General features: G+C 43.8%; 1 protein-coding gene across 4 annotated transcripts in view; it reads left to right on the top strand.

Moving 5' to 3' along the window:
* OSBPL10 (oxysterol binding protein like 10) overlaps positions 1–24,818 on the top strand; it is a 259,064-nt gene that overhangs the window by 91,481 nt on the left and 142,765 nt on the right. The gene's annotated exons all lie outside the window — the stretch shown is intronic.

The following is a 24,818-nucleotide window of genomic DNA, read 5'->3' as shown; positions in this document are numbered from 1 at the left end:
TCCAGTCATTAAAATACAGGAAATCACTGCAAAAATGAATTGATTCAGGGCAATAAATATTAATTTTAATGTTCAAAAGCCTACCCCTTTTATGTCATTAGTTCAGGTTTATTTAGTTATAAATAAACTGCAGGGTTTTTTTCCGTATTCTGTGCATCCGCTAGAAAGAGCCACACTGGAAATTTCTGATGACTCCTTTGACTGTAACCTGTCTGCTATCTTACTCGGGGCCCTGGGAGACGTCTTGCTTAGTTCAGACCTCCCTGTTCTGCCTGCAAATGCAACCTGAGATGGTTTCTTCACTGGACTTTGTTCATTTTTTTTCTTTCTAGAGACATTTCTTTTCCTTGATTTGCTCACTACAGTTGCTCTCAGCCCAATGCCCCTCTAGACTTGCCCCAAATAGAATCTGGGGAATCATAGGACGCTACTTCTAAAGCTTTTCCCTGCTGTGACGTCCTTTATTTTACAGGAATTGTAGTAGGAGTTGTGGAGATTTCATCAGTATGTTATGAATATGTAGGCGGGGTGGTTACAATTTTTTATGTGTCTTTTTACTTTTTATAAAACAGGAATGAAATAAGGACACGTTTCCACCATTGCCATGTACGATTATTAGAGATAATTGCTCTTAAGCTATTTCATTCTATTAAGGCGTGTGTTAGTATGTGTGTGTGTGTATCTATAGCTGTATCTCTACCTATGTCTATTTTTTAATACAAATGGGATCGTATTATGCATATGATCCCATTATGCATATGCATACTGGTTTTCTCACCGCACCCCTCCCCCCCCCGCCTTACTAATATATTTTGGAGATTCCCTATTAGACGCATGGCTGTCTGTCACGCTCACTTTGGTTGTCAGTGCCCCGCTGATGACACACAGGGTTTTTGTTGTTGTGCATAGTGGCCGAACGTAAACATATTTTTGTATCTCTAAGTGTGTGTGTGTGTGTGTGTGTGTGTGTGTGAATTTATAGCAGTGGAATTGTTGGGTCATAAATGTCTTCTGCATTTTTATAGATATTGCTGAACCGTCTTCTCCAAAAGTTGTCCTAGTCGGCCCTCCAGTCAGTTATGGGTCTCCCTCCACAACTGTGGCTCCTCCTAACATTTAGATTTTGGTAATCTCCCAGGTAAACAATGGGTCCCCCATTATTTTCATTTTCACTTCCAGAGTCATGACCGGGGCTGAGTATGTTTTCAGGTGTTTATTGGCCACCTATCTTTCTTTTATGTGGACTGCCAGTTTGCATTTTTCAGCCCAGTTTTCTATTGAGTTCATCTTTTTCTTCTCGGTTGGCAGCAGCTGTGTGTGTATTAAATGTATTTGTCCTGTGACTGTCATTTTTGGACTGTAGATGTTTTCTCCTAGTAGGTCATTTGTATTTCGACTTTGAATATCTATTTTTGCTATGCAAAATATTTAATTTTTTGTGGGCAAAGTTATTTTCATTTTTAGCTTTTGGTTTTGCATCATGTAAAAAGGGACTCCTCTGCTCAAAACTATGAAAAACATTCTTCCAGTGAATTTGTATCGGGTTGGCCAAAAAGTCCATTTAGTTTTTTCTGTATGATGGCTCTAGCAGTGCAGAAGCCAGTAGCGGGAGCCAGCTGGCGTACTCAAAATATCAAAATCAGTACAGTCACTGGTACATATGAAAAACATGTCTTCTGTTTTACTGAAAAAACGAAATGGACCTTTTGGCCAAGCCAGTAGTTTATCACGTTTAAATCACTGATTCATCTGGAAGTTCTGTGGAGTGCCAAAATTCAGGTAGGGGGCAACTCATTTAGTGCCCTGGTGTTTTGACGAATCACTGGGGACAGGGAAAGAAAAAGATATCCATCCTAATGGTAGTAAGAGACAGGGACATTTAAAGACATAGAATTTGAAGATTCTCTGGAGGAGAATTTGATCTCCTGATGTATTCTCTGGGTAGTTTCAAGAATATGATGAATCCATTAATATTAGAACCAAAATAAATAACAGTTTAGCTATTACGGCCTCTAGGATTCCTTCTTGGAGAACTGGAGGTGAAGATTGCTACCATCACTCATTTATGGCGTAGTTATCATGATCAATTAGGGAATAAGACTTTGAAAATTGTGAACAGACCTCGTCATTCAGCAGAAGCCTTCTGAAGTCCAGAGTTGGTTAGGCAGAAGTTAGTAGTGAAAATGAAGTGAGGCTTAAAGTGAATATAAACTCGATCTCCAGGTGACTGTTGGATGGCTGCTTGCTTGGCATCATGGTCGTTAGGAATTCGTGCTGCGCCTTCTCTTGCCATGTTCTTCACTCTCTCGGCTGGGCGGGCCCCTCCCCAGGTGAGTGTTGTGAATAGTCTCCCTGCTGCTACTTGGAATTTTACCTTATGAAAACTTGAGAAGGTGCTGTCATTCATTACACTTGAGTGGGCATCGCGGGGTAAGGAGATTCACCGAACTCTGGAGCTGCACAGAGCTTTACAGGCGACCCTTGTGTGTGATGTAACCTTACTCAAGGTGGACGTTTTGGGCAGGTCCCTCAAAGACTTTGAACTGCAAGCATCTTCTGGTTGAGTATATGCACGTTTCAATTCATGACATTCTGGTTTAGAAGAAATATTGTAGGGTGCAGAGTGAGAAGGTCTGCATTGAAATCCCTGCTCTGCCCTTTATGTGTTGAACATACCTGCTCAGTTCCCCTGTATTCTTTTTTATTTTCTATACTCACCTTTAAATCTTTTTTAAATTTATTGATTTTAGGAAAGGGGGAGGGAGGGAGGGAGACAGATGGCACAGGGATTGTGTGTGTGTGTAGGGAGAGAGAGAGAGAACCATCAAATTGTTGTTCCACTTACTTATGCATTCATTCATTGGTTGATTCTTATATGTGCCCTGACCGGGGATTGAACTCAGTATCTTGGTGTACCAAGACGATGCTCTAATCAACTGAGCTACCTGTCCAGGCCTCTGTCCTCACCTTTGAAGTGGTGACATCTGTCTCCAACAAATTGTCACATGTCTTGCTCAAGCAAGGCAATGCATGTGAAAGCCAGTTGCTGACATGAAGCATCAGGAGGAATGAGGGGCTCAGTAGCACATTTTCAGTGAGACTGCTGCTTGGAAGTCCAGCATCTCGGCCCCCTGGAGCCCTGGCCAACCCTCAAAAAACAAAAAAAAAACCAGGCATGCTTTTTAATCCCTTTGTGGTTATGTGTCTGTTTTCAGATAGACTCCATTATTTTCTTTTTAAAAATTTTTTATTTAATTATTTTTTCAAGTACATTTTTTTGTCTATGTCTCCCATCCCAGCCCCCCGCCCCGTCTCCCCACCTCCCTCCCATTTCCTCCCCCCCCAGTCCTCATCCCTGTGTCTTTCATACTTGTTCCTCAAAATCCCTCCCCATTTTTCCCCTTAAATTCCCTTCCCTCTCCCCTCTGTTCACTGCCCACTTGTTCTCTATTTCAGTGTCTTTGTTTTTATTCTGCTTGCTTGTTTGTTTTGTTGTTTAGCTTCCTGTCAAAGGTGAGATCATATGGTGTTTGTCTTTCAACACTTGGCTTATTTCACTTAGCATAATGCTTTCTAGTTCCATCCATGTTGTTGCAAAGGGTAGTAGCTCCTTCTTCCTCTCAGCTGCATAGAATTCCATTGTGTATATGTACTACAATTTTTGGATCCATTCATTTACTGATGGGCACCTAGGTTGCTTCCAACTCTTGGCTATTGTAAATTGTGCTGCTATGAACATTGTGGTGCATAGGTTCTTTGAAATTGATGTTTTAGGATTCTTGGGATATAATCCTAGCAGTGGAATTGCTGGGTCAAAAGGCAGGTCGATTTTTATTTTTCTGAGAAAATTCCATACTGTTCCATAATGGTTGTACTAGTCTGCAATCCCACCAACAGTGAACTAAGGTCCCCTTTTCCCCACAACCTCTCTAACATTTGTTGTTTGTTGCTTTGTTTATTATAGCCATCCTGACTGGTGTAAAGTGGTATCTCATTGTGGTTTTAATTTGCATCTCTCTGATAGCTAACGATACTGAGCATCTCTTCATGTGTCTCTGGATATTCTGTATGTCCTCTTTGGAGAAGTGTCTGTTCAAGTCCTTTTCCCATTTTTTAATTGGGTTAGATGTCTTCCTAGAGTGGATACTCCATTATTTTCAAATGGACACATCAGAGAACTCAAGGTCATTCAAAATCAACAGAAGCCAGTATTTGGGGAAGTCAGGCTCTTATGAATAGTGCTGTTTTTCAAATTATTTTTGACCTGTGTGAAAACTGGGTAATGAAGCCACTGGTCAAGTGATTAGAAATCATTTAAAGGGCATCAAATTTTGAAGATTATAATTTCATCGGCTTTCATCTAAGAGAATTTTTGAAGACTAAACTTGATAGAAACTTACTGTATTTTCAGTATTTCTTTCTTTCTTTTTTTTTCTATGGAGACATGGAAGGTGGACTCATATAATAAGTTTACTAATCTGCCCTGATGCCAACTAGGCATTGGTGCTATGCCCCTGGCCTTTGAGCCCTGAAGGATGAATGCATGACACATGGTCATGATTTTCACTTCCCCTTAGGAACTTTTGTCCATTCATTACACAGTAGTGCGGTGGGGTGTGGGCAGGGCCCAGGACCTCGCTTATTGGCTCGGCTGCCTTTCTGACTGGCACCCCCATTTCCACCACAAACACTCTCTTCTTATTAAGTCACTGGTGACAGCTTGTGAAGGTGGTGTTTTTTCCCCCCCATAATGGAAATAGCATTATTTTTTAAAATTGTGAATAGTACTTGCATACATTATAAAAAAACATCCAGAGAATAGGAAACTCTAAAGAAGGGAAAACCCCAAACCCCAGCCGCAGACCGGATTCCTGGTGGTACCCTTGATGCACATTTTCCCGGACACTTGGCTGCGTGGACAAATAGAAAGAGATCCCATGTGTGGCTGCATTGCGAGGCCCAGTTCTTCTGGTCCTTTTTCTGCCCGTGTTTATGCACAGAGACCACACACATTTGTTTTCACAGTAGCTTGCTGCACCATAAGGCCGGGCTTTGGCCACAGGCCTATTTTCTGTGTCTGGGGGCGGGGTTTGTCTTTAGAATGCGTGCGTATGTATGGCCTGTTTCCTAGAACATTTCCGGCGTCTCCTTTGTGTTTCGTCTTCCAGCCCTTGCCCCTCAGTCCTTTGTCATCCCTCATTCCTCGTCCTGCTCTTGTTTTGATCTAGGTGGGAAGTTGAGGAAATAGAGGGACATTATTATTGGTGACTTACCCATCTAAAAATAAGGAAAATTTAGGTTTTTTCAACCCCCTCTGTGGGGAGATTAAGGAAATGTAGGTATTTGGGGCATTGGAAGTAGTTTATAATATTCACTGTACTTGACATCCTTTCTCTGGGTTCTTGGCCCCCAGGCCTGACTCCATCCTTGCATTGACTACCTCGGGCCCCAAGAGTCTGGTTCCCTGTCTGACTCCTGCACTTGACCGTGTGCTCTCTGAGAGCAAACACTGACCACGTTCACTGAGGAAGACACTTGGTCCCAGGAGCTCTTTGACTGTGTAAAGCGTTCGGAGACACTGCAGCTAGATCACATTGGTGTGTGGTGAGGGCTCCCCGTTCTTGTCAGGTGATTCCATATTAACATGTAAATGTCAGGGTACAGTCTTCTGCAGATGTGGTCACAGAATAATATGATTGCCTAATATAGGATTTTAAATGCATTGAAAGTCTTGAGAGATCTTGAACGAGCAGTGAAAGCTGGTGAGTTTCAGGGAGCGTGTGTATAAATATTCATGCTGGAAGCTGCCCATGTCGCTAGTATTTTTTTTTTTCCCAGTCCCCCAGCCTGATGCTTGGCATACTAATGGATTCATGTGAGACTGTCTCCTCCGTGGCGGCTGGATGTGGACGGCCCCAAGGGAAGCTCTTTTTCTCCTTTCGTAGCCTTGGGGAAGCTGATGCCTGGGCCGGACCTGCCCATGTTTATGCAGCCCCCCGGGGCAGCTGACACCTGTGATGTAGGCAGCCCCTAACTCACACCCCTGGCTTTGCCGTGATGTCTTGTACTCCCCAGTGATGTAGGGGTCCAAGCAGGGCATGAGGAGGCGCTGCACAGTGAGGAAGGGGGCAGGAGAGTGATGGGCTGGCCGGGCCTGTCCTGAGGGCTCTGTTCTGGGCTGAGTGCACAGAAATGGGTGGATCCGGAGGCGGGACTAGTGACCCCGCCCCTGGTAGCTGGGTTGCCAGGTGCAGACAGCCCTGTTTGGGGACATTCCAGACTTCCTTTATTTGGAGGTGCATGGAGGAGGTGTGAACTTCTTCTGAGGAGTTAACAAAGAGGGGTGTGGGTGGAGAATTCTGACTGTATGTTAAATCCACAGCCAAGCGTGAAGGGTGGGAGATTTGAAGTTACTGTTACATTGTCCCCCATCTCCCCAACTTTCCTGACTTTCTGCCACCCTGGGGTCTGAGCTGGGGCGAAAGAGGGCGCTTTGCTGCCCTGGTGAGGATGCCTTGCAACAGGAAGCACCTGCGGGAAGCACCTGCGTGCTGGGACCAACCCAGAACATCTGTAGAATCCGAAACCAGTTGGTTACGAGGGACCTCGCGTGTCACGTAGTCACACGTCCTGGCCCCACCTCATCCCACTATTTACACAGAAATGCACACCGATATGCTTATTATGCTAAAAATGAAGAAACATGGGTTGATTCCCCTAGAAACAATTCCAGATTTTACCACCTGGAGAGGGAGGGCACTGCTGGTCACTCACTAGATGCTGAGAACTTCGGGGGTAATCTGATAAATGATATTGAATACCTCTCTTGTGTGATTAAGTGAATTTGAGGCCTCTCAGAACAGTCTGGAAGAACTTAAAGGTGATAGAATGATTAAAAAGTGGGAAGGGATTTCGAACTCCCTTTGTCCCCCTTGTCTAAAGACAGGAGGTGTAAAAAGTAGGGGGAGGTCCGTTCTAACACTGAGTGGCCCCAGCTGGGGGCCTGTAGCCACATGAGGCACTTTAAATTTAAATGAACTGAAATTAAAATGTAAAGTTCAGTTCCTCCATCTCACTGAGCCACGTTTTACGTGCTCAGTGGCCACGTTTGGCTGATGGCTGCAGTATCGGACAGCTCAGCTGCAGAACATTCCCATCAGCACAGAGGGTTCTGTTGGATCGTGCTGATAAAGCCTCATTTACCACTGTGCAGCTTCTCAGCGGGAATTTACCAGTGTCTAGGTTTATCCCCTCTTGCACTATGGACAGTGTTTTTTTCCTTTGTAAATCTAAAAGGGCTGACTGGTGCTCCCAACCTTTCTGCCGGCCCTCCACTCCTTCCCTTCCATCCTTCCTGTCGGAGTTCTGGTCCACCGTATGGCCTCGGCATGAAATATCTTGGCCACTCTTCACTTCTCCGGTGGCCTTGTCTGTGCCACAGGGACATCGACCTTGCTTATTGGAAGGCAGGAACTGGTGGTCTCCTGTGGTCGGATTCTGCTACATGCTCACCCAACTGCAGCTGTTTGTCCAGAAAATGCCCAGTTCGAGCTGTTGGGAAGAGCCAAGGAACCAGGAAAGGTTGCTGATGGTGCTACTCTCTGGCTCCAACCACCTTTCATAGCACCCGCTTCCTAAGATGAAGTCCAGACCTTGACCTTGGTATTGAGTGCTCTTCACATTTCAGGTCCAGTTTTTCTTTCTCCACCTTTATGCACTTGGTGTTCTAGACAGTTTCCTAGGCACACTGTGTACTTGACCAGGTTTCCATGCTGTTTTCTCCGCTGGGAACGCCTTCTGCTCTTTGTTCTTCATGTAGCAAATAGCCATGTGGTCTTTAAGGTGCAGTATGCTTCTTCACCCGCCTGGTTAGAGTGGACCTTCTATCTCCTCTGTTCCCATTTGTACCCGAACTCACCTGTATCACAGCACTCCTCACGGGTGTGTGTGTGCCTGCATCAACCCTCTTGATTGACTGTGTCCTTAACGCCCAGGATTGAGGGGACATCGTGGTGGCGTCCTCCGTACCTGCCGGCGCCTTGACAAGTGGTGGTGGGTACAGACCATGCAGTGCATTTTAAATGCCAGCCCCGCTTCCTCCTTGCTCACCCCTCCCTAGTGTTCGTATTCGTAACAGTAGTTCATTAGTAACAGTAGAAATAATTGGATTTGGGCTCCTTAAGAAACTATATCCAAACTATCATTTTATTTGCCTAACATATTATTCTCTCTTGTTTTAGATCAAGTATTTGAGGATTCTACTTACTTAGAGAGAGCTGTTAGCCTCCTGTAGCTGAAAATCAGGAGTAACTTCAAGCCAAGTGTGTCTTTAATTTTTTTTTTTAATTTTGAGCAGGAAATAACAAGGAAAGGGACACATTTGGGGGAAAAGAAAATAATAGATAACATCTATCCACACATTGCTATGTGGCAGATACTAAGAAAAGCACTTTTCTTGGATTATCTTACATTTTTCTCCCAATAGCCCTGTGAGGCAGGCACTAGTCTTAGCACGTTTTACCGGTGAGAGAGAGACACAGAGAAGAGAAGACGCCTGCTCACAGCCAGTGAGAGGCTGCCATCTATTCGTAAAAACGGGAGATACAATTCACATACCACAACACTCACCCTGGTAAAGCACACAATCCAGTGGTTTTTGTATATCCATAAAGTCGTACAACCTGCCTCGCTGTCTCACTCCAGAATGTTTTACCAGCCCTAAAAGAAGCCCCCCATGACCATTCTTGGTCACTCATTACCTGCCTATACCCTCCCCAGCCCTTGTCAACTGCAAACCGCTGACTCCATGGGTTTGCCTTGTTTGGACATTTCATGTAAGTGGAACCGTTAAGTATGTGACTTTTCTCTCTGGCCTTTTTAACTTAGCATAATGTTTGCAAGCTTCTTCCATGTTGTGGCATTAATCGAAACTTTCTTGTTCTTTATCCCTAAATAGTTATGGACCTGGCACTGTTTTGATCCACTCACAGTGGAAGGATGTTTGGGTTGCCTTTACTTTCTGGCTATTATGAATAGTGTTGCTATGAATGGTTGCTATGAACATTTGCATACAAGTTTTTGTGTGAATATGTGTTTCATCTCTTATGGGCATATACCTGAAAGTGGGATTGCTGGGTCATATGTAACTCTGTTTAACTTTTTGAGGAAGTGCCACACTAGTTTCACAGTGGCTGTGCCATTTTACATTCCCATTGGCAGTATATGGAGGTTCAGGTTTCTCTGTGACTTTGTCTCTATTTGATATTGCCTGTGTTTTCATTGTAGCCATCCTGGTAGGCATGAAGTTCTGTGGTTTTCATTTCTATTTCGCTAATGACAAATGGGTGTTGGGCTTCCCTTCATATGTTTATTGGCCACTCATTCAAATGTCTTTTGCTGAGAAATATCTACTTAAATTTTATGTCATTTTTATTTACTTTCCTTGAGTTGTGAAAGTTCTTTATATATTCTGGGTACTAGAATCTTATCAGATACATGATTTGCAGAGATTTTCTCCCATTCTGGGGCTTATCTTTTCTTATCTTTTTTGATGTAAGTGATTTTTTGAGAACGAACAGAGCAGCTGGTACAGTGGGTGGAGTAGTGAGTCAGGGTCCCAGGACCTGGCTTCCGGCCGTGCCTGGGCCCCTCACAGCAGCAGACTAGTCTTGTAATCTAGAGTGGCTTCATCCGTCATAGCCTTGTAAATTGGGCAAAAATCACATCAACTATGCAGGATGGTTTTTAGGATTAAATGACGTTACCACTTCACAATTCAGTTCTTTTTAAAACACGAGCTTTTTGGGCTCTGTTAGAACATGTCAGGCAGCTTGGTTGTGGAACTAGGTTTCTCCCGGAGGTGAATCAGGAGTAGTGGCTAAGAACCTCCCCTAAAACCCAAGGGTGATGACTGTGCCCCCCAAAGGTTTTGATAGGCCGCCCGCATGATTATATTCTTCATGCATCAGAAAGTTCTGGTATAATCCAGAACTAGTTTGGCATTGTTCATGTCATGTGGTCTGTGGGACTGGCTCCAACCTCACTACCTGCCACAGGGCGGACAGGACTGGCTTCAAAACCAGCCTCCTGGTGCGACTTGGGGCAAGTTACTCACCGAGCCTCAGTGCCTCGTCTCTGCAATGGGACAACAGTCGTCGTTGATGTGGAGGTTAAATGGGGGGTCGTGGTGACGATTGACTGAGATCACATCTGTTGTGCCCTTACTGTGCAGCCAGATGCTGAGTTAGTTCCCGTGAGGGGTGCTGGGCTGACAGGGTCGCCCCACCAGGCTGGGCCCGCTGAGTCAGCCTCTGTGGGAGATGGCCGGCACCGGGTGCCCAAGGCTGTGTGCACAGCTGGTGAAGTGCCGTATTTCTGATCAGTGACTGAGTCTTAAATAATCAGGAGAGACAGGAACATGCTTAGATAAGCAAGAATGAGAATCAATGAAAAGTTTAAGGAAAAAGAAGGGTGGGGAAGATGTACGATTGTCCAACCAACCAACCAACCAACCAACCACTTACATGAAAACCCGAGCAAGTCAAGACACACAGTCTTTAGGAGGACACACAAAGGGTTAGTAACAGCAGTTTGCTGGGGGAGGAAAAGAGGAACTGGGGAGTTAGTGTTGAAAGAAAATAGCAATTTATTTGGACCCTTTGATACTACTTGAAAATTTCACACTGTGCCTTATTTGATTAATTGTATGTGTATAAGAAACTGTAGTTACTCATATGGTTATGGTTTAAATTTGTAAATTTGTTTTTAAAGGAGCCGAAGTTGTTGGCTGAACCCCATTGAGTTGGTCCTTATCAGCAGGCAGCTCTTCCCCAGGCAGTCACTGATTAATGGGCTTCTCATTATGTTCTGCACTTGAGAGCCTTAAAACCCCCTGTTCTTGAAGATACTCGATAATTCCAAATTCCTGCCAATTCAGATTATGCTTCTGTTCTTGTTACTCAGAGTTGATTTTACTCGATATGGTTGGAAGTGTTTAAAGTTGAATGCCCTTTGGGGGAAGTGCTCCTTTTCTCCCCTTTATTTAAATTAAACAGTGATCGACAATGAACATCGAGAGGCCTCTTCCCTCGCTGAAGCTTTTGGTGTTGGGGTGTTGGGGTGTTCGGCTGACAGCAGTTAGTGCCCTTCTGGGTCCTGGGTCTGGAGAACCGAACTTCCTTCTCTGTGACCACAGGGACAGGGAAGGACTCTGGGGGTTGTGGGAGTTCATGCTGCCTACCTGGACAGCACTTTTAGAAATCCCATGTGTCTCAAAACATTCAACTTGTACATCTTCATTACATCTACTGTGTAATATAGCAGCCTGATTTAGTATTTTTAAAACTACTTTATTTTCTTTTCCCAAATTGTTGGGTAGAAAGCAAGATGACTCACAACTCTCACGGAGATGTGGAGGAAATGAGGTGCCCAGGTCGGAGAGCAGCGGAGCGTCTCCGGGGTGCCATCTGTTTTCCTAAGTAGCAAGTCTTTGGGGGACATAGAAAATGATATTTTTTAAACTTGAGCTTGATTCACTCCACGTAGATAAAGTTGGGTAAACTCAACCGAGGATTTGGCTCCCCCCCCCCCCCCCCCGCCCCCGGCTTTATCTTCTTGTTTTCTGCTGTTAGGCAACTTGACTTTCGTGGTATAGTCAGCTCCGTGCCATTTGTCTTCTAGAATTTTCCACAGATAATTACCTTTTGGGTACTTAAAATTAAGTGTAAAACATCATCCTCTTAAACGCACCATCAAATTAAGTAAATAAAACACAATTTAAGAACAGCTTTTATTAAAACAATAAAGTTTGGGGACTTTTTATTGTCTTAATAAAGTGCAACAATTTTATGTAACTTCTCAAGCATAACTTTAGCATTAGGCTGCCTGCCTTGCCCAGAAGGAATTTATTAGTGCTACCCAGGAAGATGATTTCAGATGAGGGGACACTCATGTTAAAAATATATATATATATTTAATATATAATAACTTTAAATATATAAATAATAAATATTTATTTAGGGGAACACGATGTAATTTTGATTCAGTCGAACTAATTTATTCCACCATATCTCTGTACTTACATAAGGAGTTTGGATTTGAGGCAGGAGAGACAAATCTTATTCAGCGGACATTTCCCACACCAGGTATCACCGTGGACGTGTGTGAATGAACATACTAAGAATGAGAGAATCCAGGCACGTAGCTGGGGTCAGCTGTTCCCAGTGGGCTCTTCTGGTCCCTGTTTTGCTGACTATATAAGGAGAGCTTAGAAGGTAGACCTGTGAAGAGTGGTCAACAGATATGGAATGCTTGTGTGCCGTGGTATTCTGGCACTGGGGGTGTCGGTGGTGGGGGGCTATGGAGACTGGCCACACAGAGCTTCCACTTTTGTGTGGGAGCCAGTCAGCAAACAGATATGGACCAGGTCAGGTAGCGACAGGTTCTGTAAAGAAAAAGAAAGCAGGGGCAGGGACTAGATTACAACAGTGAGATTTTTAAGGTTTTCCTACTCAAAAGTATATCCCAGGGTCACTGTGTTCTTTAAAGATGTCAATGTCATAAAGAGACTGAGAAAGCAGTGCGAAAATTCCAGATTGAAATATTTCAGACCGAATGAGGCTAGTGACGTGACAACTGAGTGCATCAGTAACTGACCCTAAATTGGATCTGATTTCGTGTTGACAAATTTAGAATATGGACAGTGGATTAGATAAGGCAGTTGATAACTGTATTGGGATTATGTATGAAGATATTCTTGTTCTTAGGGAAGATACACTGAAGCAGCTGGTACTGAAATTAAGAGGCCACGTGATGTATGTGATTTACTCTAAAATGGTTTAGAAAGAATTATTTATATATTGGCTTGGCCAAAAGGTCCATATAGTTTTCTCCATAAAATAAAAGACATTTTTCATTTTTATCAGTAACTTTATTGATTTGGGTATTTTGAGTATGTCGGCTATTGCCCACTATTGGCTTCTAGTGGGTAGAGGCCAGGGTGGCTGCTAAACATCTTCCAGTGCATATGACAGCCCCACAGCAAGGAATGATTTGGCCAAAATGTCAGTACTACCAAGAAACTTCGCAAACCACTTCTGACACGTTTGATCAGTCGTCGTACTTTCTTCATACACTGCACAAATCTTTTTTTGCATTTGTTTTTACCCTTCTTGAAATCATAAAGCATAATATGTTGAAAATGTTAGATATCTTCTTCCATCTTCAATATTAAAATGGCTGCACAAAAATCATTAATTTTGATAAGTTGTTTTTTTTTTAAATGCAAGCTGTTGAAATACAATTTAACAAAATTGTTTCGAATGAAGTTAAAGACAACTAAGTGCTTGTAGAGCCATCGTTGGGAAAAAAACAAAGTTTTTGGCCAACCCAATATACAGGGTCTGGCAGAAGTGGCACCTGCTTGAGTATGGTTGGTAGGGTAATAAAATGGGTGTAATCATTTATAGTTTGGGTTTGAACATTTCACCTAAAATGTCATATAGTGTGCTTGAGTGTGATATTATGTTACATAATCACATGCTTATGATTTTTGTAATAAAAGATTTTGTAATGAAAAAGGGACATTATTTGGGCGTTATAAAATTATATGTGTGTATGTGTATAGAGTGGAGAGGGAGAACAAATAATAAAACAAGTGGGAAACAATGTTAATAATTGGTGAAATCAGTAAAGGGTACACAAGTGTTCTTTCATGTGACTTTCTATAAGCTTGAAATGATTTCCACATAAAAAAAGTTTAAAAAAAATCACATAGCATCTAACACTTTTTAAAACAAGATTTGCTTTTATTTTAAATGCATGTAATTCCTTGGAAGATATTTTCTATAAATCATTTACATGTTAGTATAAATTTTAGACAAGTAGTTATTACTTGCTGTTTTTTAGCTGAGGCTAATCACCAAGGAACTCAGTGGTTTTCTGGGAGTTACAGAGAATTTGGGGAGAGGAGACACTATAGGGGCACTGCACTTGGGCTAATTTGGAGAACTGGTTAGAATACTGGGCCTTGGAGCGGAGGGAGGATTCGGTGTTACAGAAGACAGAGATTTAGAAAGGAAGGTTGGGGCAAGGAGTCAGTGATAAACCGCTAGTAGGTTGAAGGTTGGCTTTTGCAGTTGGACAACCTCTCTAGCCCATTCTATATTCTGTCTTTTGTATTCATCTTTTAAAAAAATCCTTACCCAAGGATATATTTATTGTTTGGGAGGTAGGGAGAGAGAAAAAAAATATTGATGTGAAGGAGAAACACTGATTGGTTGCCTACTGTGTGTGCCCTGACTGAGGATTGAACCCTCAACCTTTTGATGTAGGGGACGGTGCTCCCACCTACTAACCCACTGGACCAGGGCTGACATGTCTCTTTAAAAAATGGTTTATGAAGATATAATTTATATATTATAAAAGAAGATTGTGGATGACCAGTAATATTTCATAAAACTATAATATAAAATTATTGTTCCGGTAGCTACCCAAATTGATCAAAATGTTAGTCACAGTGGTAAGCACCTTTCCAGACATCATCTCATTTAGTACAAGTCTTTACAAGGTAGGTTTTAGTTTCCTCATTGAGAATGAGGATAATAGAACCCTTGAAGTTATAAATAACTACCTTAGGTCACATACTTGGGGAGGGGCTGAACTGGGCACCCCCATGTCTGACACTCTGAAGCCAGTGACCTGGGACGCCTCCCCATGTCCTCGGCCCCTGAGTCAGGATGATGCAGGCGGGGTGAACAGGGACTCCGTGTCTCTGGTCCCTTAGAACAGAGTCTACTTCCTGAGATGTGGAAGAACTGAACTGATACTTTTCAGCCTGAGAAGAAAGATTTGTAAGTAATAGTTCTTCAACATGTAGGAAATGAAAATATTTGGGAAGTTAATTGAGCATTTTTGAAGTTAGCATTAGTGGAGTCAGTTCTAAGCTGGACAGACTATCTCATCCACCCACCTACCCATCCACCCACCCCATCCATCCACCCACCCCATCCATCCACCCACCCACCCACCCACGTGTCCACTCACTCACCCTCCAGAGTCGTGTTCTCAAGATGGCTGTCTAACCCCAAGTTGCCATTTCTTTGTCTTGCCACAAACCAGCATCCCGTGTCTCTTGCCCATGCTACCAATGTGATGGTCCTGTTTCTGTCCTGCAGACTTCACCCCCTTTGTCTTCTGTTCCTAGCAGCTTTTACAGCCCTTTGCGGCCTCCTTAAGCCCAGCCTTGAGAATGCAAAGAAGTTATCAAGAAGTCTGTTTGGTGTTAGGATGCAGGGACATTTTCAGTGCAACGCTGAGTTCCATCAGCAGGTTGACCTCCGCCTTCATAATCTCTCTTTTCTCCGAATCCTCTCTGGCCAGGTCAGCAGCTGGAAGAGGTTGCCATGTCTGATTCCTGTATTTAGGAGATTTATTTTCCATTGATTTTCTTGGCAGCTTATCTTAATGGCATCTCTTGTTATCTCTCTTAAGCCCTGCTACTTGATGGATCTGCATACCTCTTTGGATTCAAAAGCTCTTTGTCTTGTGTGCTGGACAATAGGCGTTTATAAACTGCCTACTGTGTGCAGTGCACTGACATTGGTGTTCTCTCCTTTACAGCTCATAGCATAAGCTCTTGAAGTTCCAAGATTATCATGTACTGATGTAAAAAATACAATCAATCACAGAAAACTACTTTGATTCCATGGGGATAAATTGTTCAAATGCCAGGAAACATGTTCTTCTCTTAATGATAATAATAATAGTAATAAATGGTGCACTGTAGTTATAAGTTCTTCCATGTGCATCACCTGATATACCAGGGTTTCTGAGTGCTGGCATCACTGATGTCTCTGGCCAGATAAGTCTTTCCTGTGAGGGGCTGTCCTGAGCCCACTAGCATGTTCAGCAGCATCCCTGCCTCTACCTACTAGGTGCCAGTAGCACTCTCACCACCAACTGTGACAACCAAAGAAGTCTTCTGATTTTGCTAAATGCTTCCTGGCGGGGACGAAATCACCCCGAGTTCTCATATATGTCATATAAGCCTCACAACAGTCCTGTTCCATAGGTATTATCTCCCTTTTATAGATGAAGAAACTGTGGATCAAAAGGGCATATAGCCCAATGGCTGAGACATGCAGAGGTGAGACTTGAAGCCATCGCCTTATGTTTGGCTCCTCATCTGAGGCTCTTCTGTACCCCCAGCTGCCGGGAAATGGTTTCGGTGTAGAAGGCGAAGCAGGGCCAGCGGGGTTGTTCTGTAGCAGAGCTATTGCTCTTGAGAGAGGCCCTGCTCTCTTGCCTGGTGTGAGACAGCCCATCCATCATGTCTCTGAGACTCCTGGGCATTTCCCCCAGTGACGGATGCAGCTTAGAAAGTGAGAGAGATTTTAGCAGTGAAGCAGGAGTGCTCTCGCAGCCCTGCTCCACTGGGCCAGCTCAGGAGACCCCCAGGCCCAGCCATGGAATGGAAGGAAACCCAAACTTTGCAGCCTGTACCAGGATTCTGCCCAAGTCTGAGAAGATCTGGGTGGCACTTCTGGCATGTGTTAGTGATAGTGATGAGGAGGCGAATCATATAGTCCTGAAGTATTATTCCCCCACCCGCCATGCTGTGTTGCGCTAGCAGAGTGGAGAAGAGATGAGAGAGAATGTTCACTTGAGGCAGAAGCTTGACAGCGAGTGGGAGCTGTGTTGAGCGAGGTAGGACTGGCGGGGCTCTGGCTGGACCCTGGCTGGACCTTCTGCCTTCTCATGGGCTGTAAGCACCTGGCCACGGTGAGGACCCACAGTGGGCAGCCATGGACAAAGGTTCTCGCCAGCCGCCCCACCCCTGGTCGGCTAAGGAAAATGGGGTTTTGGGCACTGGGGAGTGCACCTGGAAGGGTGTATTTACTGTTCATGGCTCCTTCATGTCCCTTTGAGGAAGACTCACTTCTCTCTTGGGCAGTGTAGGTGTTGGCTCCAGGGACACCTGGGACTTCAACACACTGTAAAGCCTTAAGTAGCCTTTCCCCCACTGGGATGAGTTTTGTGGGCTGGCCACACTTGAGGAAGTCTCTCTCTGGAATCTCAATTTTTGAAATAACAAAAGAGTATTATCAGTGTTACTGGATTTGAAATTAGAAAAAAATATATCTCTTGTCTTTTCTCTTAGGAAGTCTTTCTGCAATTTAGATACTGACCTTAGCCAGCAGCTTTGATTTGCTGGCTTTTGAAGCCAACTTGAAGCATCATATTGTTGGTGCTTTCCTCAATTCAAATATCAATATGCAGACGCATCATTAGTGGGTGTAGTGCAGGACCGGGCATCAGGAGACTGGAGTCGTCTGATGGTTCTGCCGTTGGTCTTGACCTTTGACCTTTGACCTTGAGCTGTTTGCCTCTTTGTACCTCAGTTTCTTCTCCTATAAATCAGGTGGAGCATTTCCCCTGTCGGGTTTCACAGAGATATTGCAAGATAAGCAAATTAACACTTTTAGCAAGGCTTAATCAAAGTAGCTATGGATATCATAATTATAACGACGACGAATAGGATAATTGCAAGCTTTCTAGGCCGAAGGTGCGGCGAGAGTGCGCCGGGTGTGCCCTGCTGCTGGCCTCTGTGCGTGCCTGTGGGAAGCGAGCGAGCGTTTCTCTTCCACGCTCATTTTACTTTGGTAGTGCACCAGCGTTTCTGACGTGGTTTCTTACACGTGGGAAGCTCTCTGCTGCCCCCTGGCTCTCTTCCCCTCCATTTCGTTCCCGTCCCCCCGAGGAACCACTCCAGACATGTGCGTTGTTTTCACCAAGGGAGAAGGGGGGCATATTTTATAAACTGTTCTGTGATTCATTGTTTCTCCTATGTCTTTGAAATCTTTCCATGCCAGTGTATGTATATACGTGTATGATTCTGTCATTAAAAGAATCAGCTGCGTGATATTTAATGGCACACAGGTGCCATCCTTCCCTTAACAGTCCCGTGATGGGCGTTCTTTGGGTGCAGATGGACCCTTGTTAAAGGCCCGGGCCTTGTTACAGTGTGAAGTGGCAAGGCCAGCGAGACCTCGAATAGAGGCCTGTTCTGCTCTTGGCTCCGTGTGCTGTAGCGTTAGTTACTCAGCTTCTTTGGGCCCGGGATTCTTATTGAAAACAGGGGGTTGGACTAGGGGCTATTTTCATATCCTATGTAGCCTTAAATGTTGTACATTCATCCTCAGATCTTGTTTACTAGTTATCTCTTGCTATGTTTAACAAACATCCCCAAACTTAATGTCTTATTTAACTTAGAGTAGCTTACAGTTGTGCTGGGCATTTCTTCTGGTCTGAACTGGACCCAACGGATCCCATTTGGCCTTATGAGTGTGTCTGCAATTAGCTCACAGGTGAGTTGGGGCCTGATCTTCCTAGATGGCCACACTCACCAGTCTGTTGGTTGGTTGGCCGGCTATTGGCTGGGCAGTTGGGGTGGGGAGGAGGGTCAATGAACTACATGTTCATTATCCTTCGGCAGGTCACCCTGTGGCTGGGCAGGGTTTCAGCAGTAGCGAGTGTTCACCCACAGTTGGGGGTAGAGGATGTGTTGGAAAACTGGGAAGGTTTATCATCCTGGAGGCTTTGAGAGTTGAGAGAGCTCAGTAGCATCAGAAACTGCAGAGAGAAATCAGGAAGGGTGAATGGGAAGAAGCCTTCGGATTTGCCCCAGGTAGCCACTGACATTAGATTAATCATTCCAGGTGGGAATTTAAAAAATAGCCATCATTAGAAAATAAGTAGCATAGATGGTAGGTAGAAAATAGATAGGGGAGGGCAAGAATAGTATGGGAAATATAGAATCCAAAGAACTTGAGACACGTGGTCATAAACTAAAGGGGAGGGAATGGTAGGGGTGGGGGGGTGCAGGGTGGAGGGGAATGAAGGGAGGGAATAGAACAACTGTAATGGCATAATCAATAAAATAAAAATTAAATAAATATAAATAAATAAGTAAATAAATATATAAAGAGAGACCTTACAAGCAAAAAAAAAAAAAAATGGCCATCATGTCCTTGTTCAGTTGCTTCAGATTCTCCCTCTGCCACGCACATGTCTCATCTTCTCAGGGCCTTGACCTCAGTTGTGCAGGGTCCCTCTTGAAGTCAGATAAGCGATGCACAGGTGAGCCATGAAAACTTCAAACGGAGGCAGGACGGACTGAATGAAAAGAGCCTGCCTGCTGCTCATGACCAGGGCTTGGGAGTCTCTGAAAAGAAAGAAACCAGTTTGCCCACATCTTCCTCTCCCTGGGGCATGTACAGCTGTAGAGACTTTCCAATCTGGACCGGATGGAGTGATTGCTTTCTCTTTTATTGTGTGGTGAACTCATGTTTTTCAGCTCCTCCGAGCTCTGCTCTGTGAACGCAGTCAGTGTTATAAGGAAATTCTGGAATAATATAATTCATTTGTTAGCTTAACTTGTTTCTTACTATAAAAGCGATGTGGTTATATAAGAAAATATAACTGGGTAAATTTGGAGAGTAGAGGAAAGAACACTATGCATGGTCTTGCCCTTCTAAAACTTCCACTGTTTACGATTTGGGATAGTTTGAGCAGATATTATTTATGCTTGTGATGGTGATTTGCTTCCTATTTTAATGAGAAAATGTATGCCATTGCTTAGAATGCCTCTCATTTTTTATCCAGTAGCTCTGGGATAAAATTCTGCTTGTGTGAAGGGGAGATTAGACCAGACTTAAAATATTCTGTTGTGTTCTATACGTGTGGAGTATCGCAAAGAAGCCCTTCCAGGGTGAGTAGGGAACATGGGGAGAGGCGGACGGACTCTGTTAGAGTTGTCCACGGGGGTTATGATTCTTTAGGCATTAATCTATTTTTCATTTTTTAAAAACTGAGGTGAAATATACATACTGTAAGATAAACATTTGAAAGATGACAGTTCAGTGATGTACAGGGCAGTCAGTGTTGTGTAACAATCACCACTTCTCTATAGATTTTTTTCCTAAATAAAGAATGACAGAGAGAGAGAGGAAGGAAGAGACCTCGATTTGTTATATTTAGCCATGCATTCATTGGATAATTCTTGTATGTGCCCTGACCGGGGATTGAACCTGCAACCTTGGTGTATCGGGACAATTCTCTAACCAGCTGAGAGCTACCTGGCCAGAGTCACTTCTGTATAGTTTTAAAACATTTCACCACTCCAAATAAAACCCTGTACCCATGAAGCAGCTACTATTCACTGCCCGCTTCTGAGCCCCTGGCAGCAACCCCTGTCTGCTGTTTCTGTGGTTTAACCTGTTTTGGATATTTCATATAAGCGAGATCATGTAATATGTGACTTTTTTTCTGTTTGTTTGTATCATCCAGCATAATGCTTTTGACTTCCAACTGTTGCCTAGAATGCATGAGTATTTCTTTCCTTTTTATAGGTGACAAATGTTCCATTGTACGGATAGATGACAGTTTGTTTATCCATTCATCATCTGACGGTCATTTGAGTTGTGTCTACCTTTCGGCTCTTGGTGAATAGAGCTGCTCCGAATGTGTGTACATGTATTTGGTTGAGTGCCTGATTTCAGTTCTTGTGGGTAAGGCATTAATCTTATTCCCCACTCTCTAGGCTGTAAAATATTTACGTTGAGGTGGTCCATGGAGATCATAGCAGCTCACAGTTGGAACCCACACATTTTGCTTCCACGAAGCACTTCTCTGCTTTATATTGATTTTGGTCTGCCGCCCAGAGATAATACACAGGTACTGCTTTCACCGATGGAGGGTGATTGGTGCTTTGTTACGGAAATCTTAGCTCAGCATCTCACATGTACAGTATAAAACCCAAGACAGGAGCTCATCAGTCTTGTCACAACTGCTCATGGGGTAAAACAAACTTTTCCTGCTCTGCCCATCAGCGCATCCTAATTCTGTTGCCCCAGATCCCAGTGTCCCTGGTATTGCCTCATCTGCCGCCTGCTCAGATAGAGCACCTGCCCTCATGGCTTCTTTGTTTGGTTTAGAACAGATGGTCCAGGGCTGCCAGTGACTGGGGGGCTGTGAAAGGTGTGACTGCCATGAGTACTGGGCATACGTCCTGAAGATACCCCACCCTGCAATCTCTAATCACTTGTGTTCTGTTTATAGTGTCTGCATTGGGCCCTTGTCTGGCCATTTGTCTCTATATCCCCTAGGATAGTTCTTGAAAGATTTGAGGAGAAAATGAAGTTTGATCGTTGTGCCAACTAGAACTTTAGTCCATAGAAAGTAGATCTGGGTGGGGAAGAAAAGGAGGGCCAGCAAATCTCACTGATGACAGATAAAAGCAAGCATACAATTTTGGTTGTTGCCTGGCGTCCTGGGAGGCAATGTGTACCCGTTATTATAGGTGGTATAGGTGGGTTCCCACAAAAAGTAGAGCCTGAGAGATAAAGGCTATTCTGCCTGCACACAGTCCTGGGTGCAGGACTGTGATGCTAGGCAAGCAGAGTGGGGAGACCTGGAAGGGCAGAATAATGGAAACTGACAAAGGCAACCAAAGTGTGCACTGTCGTCCTGGTTACCGGTCGGTCACCCTTGTAGGAACCATGTAGAATGTGCTTCAGAATGCTCTGCTCTGCGTACAGGTGATGTCGTCATTTATTCACTAGCCCCTCCTGTTCCATTGGTCAAGGGTTACGCCATGGGGGTCTTAACTCTTTCTTTTTTAGGTTTGCTCTTGTACGTACTCTTGAAAATTGGTTCTCATTGACTTTTTGAATTGGCTTCCATAGAGCAGCCCCAGGTCAGAAAACAGGAGGTAACGGTGCCGCCAAGGCATGGCATTAACATCCGTGCACCGCTGGTTGCCTCAGCAACTGCTGGCGTTAAAAGGTGGGTTGAGAGGATGTAAGGGCACGCATTTCTGGCATGTTTAATTTCTGTCTTCCTTCATCTCTCTCTTGGTAGCCATTCTTTCTTTCTTTCTCAAAGCTTCAGGAATACCCAGGATTAATAGTATCCAATCCGAGGACTTTCTCGACCTGGCTCTGCGGAAAGGTCGTGTATTTGTCCCACTTTTCTTAACTTCTCTTCCCACTCCCCTCATTATCCACTTTGATGGAATTAGGCCAGTTGATCTATTAGAGGTTAATGCCACTAAATTTGTTAAAGCTGTAGGAATTCAATTAGATTGTAATACAAGACTAAGCTCTCTTTTTAAGAAATGGATAATTTGGACTCTTCCACAGGTGGTAGGGTCTCTGGAGACAGAAATGAGGAAAAATCGCTCATGTACTCTCATGCAGGGAGCAGTCAGTTTAATTTTCTACTTCACGTGCTTCAGAGTCTGTGATGACAGCAATGTGCTGACTCAGAAGCATTTGGAGGCCGAGCAGGAGCTGTTGTGTTTCTGTAACACCTGACAACTTTGCATCTCCGTTGCCTTGGGGATCAGACCCCCTCCCTCTCTGTACCTGGACTATTAACGTAGAGCTGGCCTGTTAGACCATAAGCCAGTGAGTTTATGGAAGCTGTTTTCTTGAAGCTCATAACATTGCAGAACAGGTCCCTCCAGGGTTCTATAAACCTTATGGCTGAGACTCCATGAGAGTCTTCTTAGTTGATGATTTGGAGACACTATCCCTTAATCAAAGAGAGTTGGTCGAAGCAAGGAATCATACAGATGATTCGTACAGACCTGAAGCATGTATGTCGTTTTAACTTAAAACCCTCACCCATTTTGAGATGTAGTTCCAAGGCCCTTTCATCAAGTGTGGGTTTACCAGCAGAAATGCATCTTCTTCCCTATAGAAAGCACATCTATAATGGACCTGTTTTGGTTTCTTTAAAGAGCAGGGCACACTCATTACAGAATTCTTCCAGGTTTCTATAAAGGGTTTTTAGCAATTCACTTTTATTGATATTTGTCAAGTCATGAAACTTAGTTTCATAGAGATAATTATTTTTCACATTTATTTTGATCAATCCATTTAAATTACGTGGTTAAAGTAATCAGTATGCCAGCATCAGTGGAGTAGGGACTAAATACACTTGGCTTTTGTAGACACTTAGCTAAGTTGGTCGGAGCCGAAGTGTGCAGACATGATCAGAGAGGCTCCCAGCCATGAGCACCGGCACCCTGGGAGCAGCGGTCAGTGGGGGTTATGGGCAGAATGAAAGTGGTGGGAAATCCAATTACTTTGTTAAGTTGAGGCCACTGAGAGCATCTACTGTAGCTTTTCTGGCTCTGCTACCTGATGCCCTGAGACTGGGTAATGCAAAAATCCTCACACATAAAATGGTCTGCACCTCTGTAGGGCTGCTTCCCACGACTCCTTCCTCATATTTCGGCATGGAGATTACCGGCTCCCGTGAGAGTTCTGCAGGCCTGCAGCTTTGCCAAAGATGCATTTAATACAGCCCGTGTTCTGCAAATTTCAGTGATTGGAACAGAATAACAAGGACCGAGTCCTTAAACCACTTACGACTTGAAGATTTCCTGTCTTAAGTTCTTTGGGAAAAACTGAGAGATCTGAGAGTGAGGTTCTTTCCTTTGTGATCCAAAAATTGGTTGTAAGCAAAAAATAAAAAATAAATCTTTTTGGCTCTGTATACTTGTCAAGTCCTATGTTGGGATTCTGAAAAACCCAAGACACACAATCTACATTCTTTTGAGCTTTAAATATAAGCCTAGCTTAGTGCAAGCATAAGCTGGTGAACCTACAATTTTTTTCTGCTTTGGCAAGAAGTGCCTTAGGGAGAATTAGGGAGGGCCATGGGAGTGGATCCGTGTGTGTGTGTGTGTTCCATACGTATAAAACGTGCAGCAGAAAAGAGGAGGGCAAATATCTATAGCTTCTAAGGTTCTAGTCACATGTAGCATTTTCAGGAAGATTTCCTAATTATCACATAGGCTCGTAAGGTTCCTGCATCTTCCTGTGGCTGTGACCCCCACATCCTATTTACCCAGATCCCCTGAGTTATTAGTAAACCTGGCATTTCCATCTTAACCTTCTCAGTACCACGAAGCTGGGAATTAGTGATTAGTGGGATTTATTCCACAGATCCTGGGGGATTCTGTGTGCAGCCCAGGCACGATGACAATGCTGTGATTTAGTTTTTTTAGTGTGAAGCTCTTTGAACCACAAGGCGGAGTGCCCTTTGAACTTCATGCTTTTGTGCCTGAGCATCTGGGGAGGAGATAATGGTCTGTGAGCGCTGCTGTCAGAGATGAGTTATTGATTGTGAGAAAAACCAGATTTGCTTCTTGAGACATCCTGTCTTAGAACTGCATTGGACTTTCCAGCCCCACAGCTGGTTTGACCCCCTGGTAGGTGAAAGAAGTTGAAGCATAAAATCAGAGCCCCTTTTCCACCATGTTACAGAGTGATCATTTATACAGTTCCTTGACTTGCAGTCTCCTTTTGTTCTGTGATTCATTTCGAGCATAAAATATCCTCTGGGTCGATTATATTGAGACATGGGAAGAAATAGAGAATGGAATAAATCATGAAATGCCCATCTGCAGGGCACTAGTAATACAATTTTACCGTGAAAATTATCTAATAGACATGATACATGCCATGTAGACATATGTAAATTGTATGCAAATGACACTGTAATGCCTGAATATAGCCCTCAGGAAAAAAGCTTATTGCAACCCATTGTTCTAATTGACTCATCATTCTGAGTGTCTGAATCAGCCCCAGGTGATATACCAGGTACTCTGGCTTGCCTGGTGATCGTCTGTAATTTGTAATTCAGGAGCTCATCTTTCTGGTTTGTTACCTTTCTGACCTCAACTCGATGCTTTGCCCGCTTTCACCCCAGCCATGCTGTCTTCCTTGCTGAAACACCCAAGGGCCTTG

Source organism: Artibeus jamaicensis, unplaced genomic scaffold (assembly GCF_021234435.1).
Source record: "Artibeus jamaicensis isolate MK-2021 breed Jamaican fruit bat unplaced genomic scaffold, CSHL_Jam_final contig_519, whole genome shotgun sequence".
NCBI lineage: Eukaryota > Metazoa > Chordata > Mammalia > Chiroptera > Phyllostomidae > Artibeus > Artibeus jamaicensis.
The sequence above is the reverse complement of the archived record's forward strand: the minus strand, read 5'-3'. Positions and strand labels throughout refer to the sequence as shown.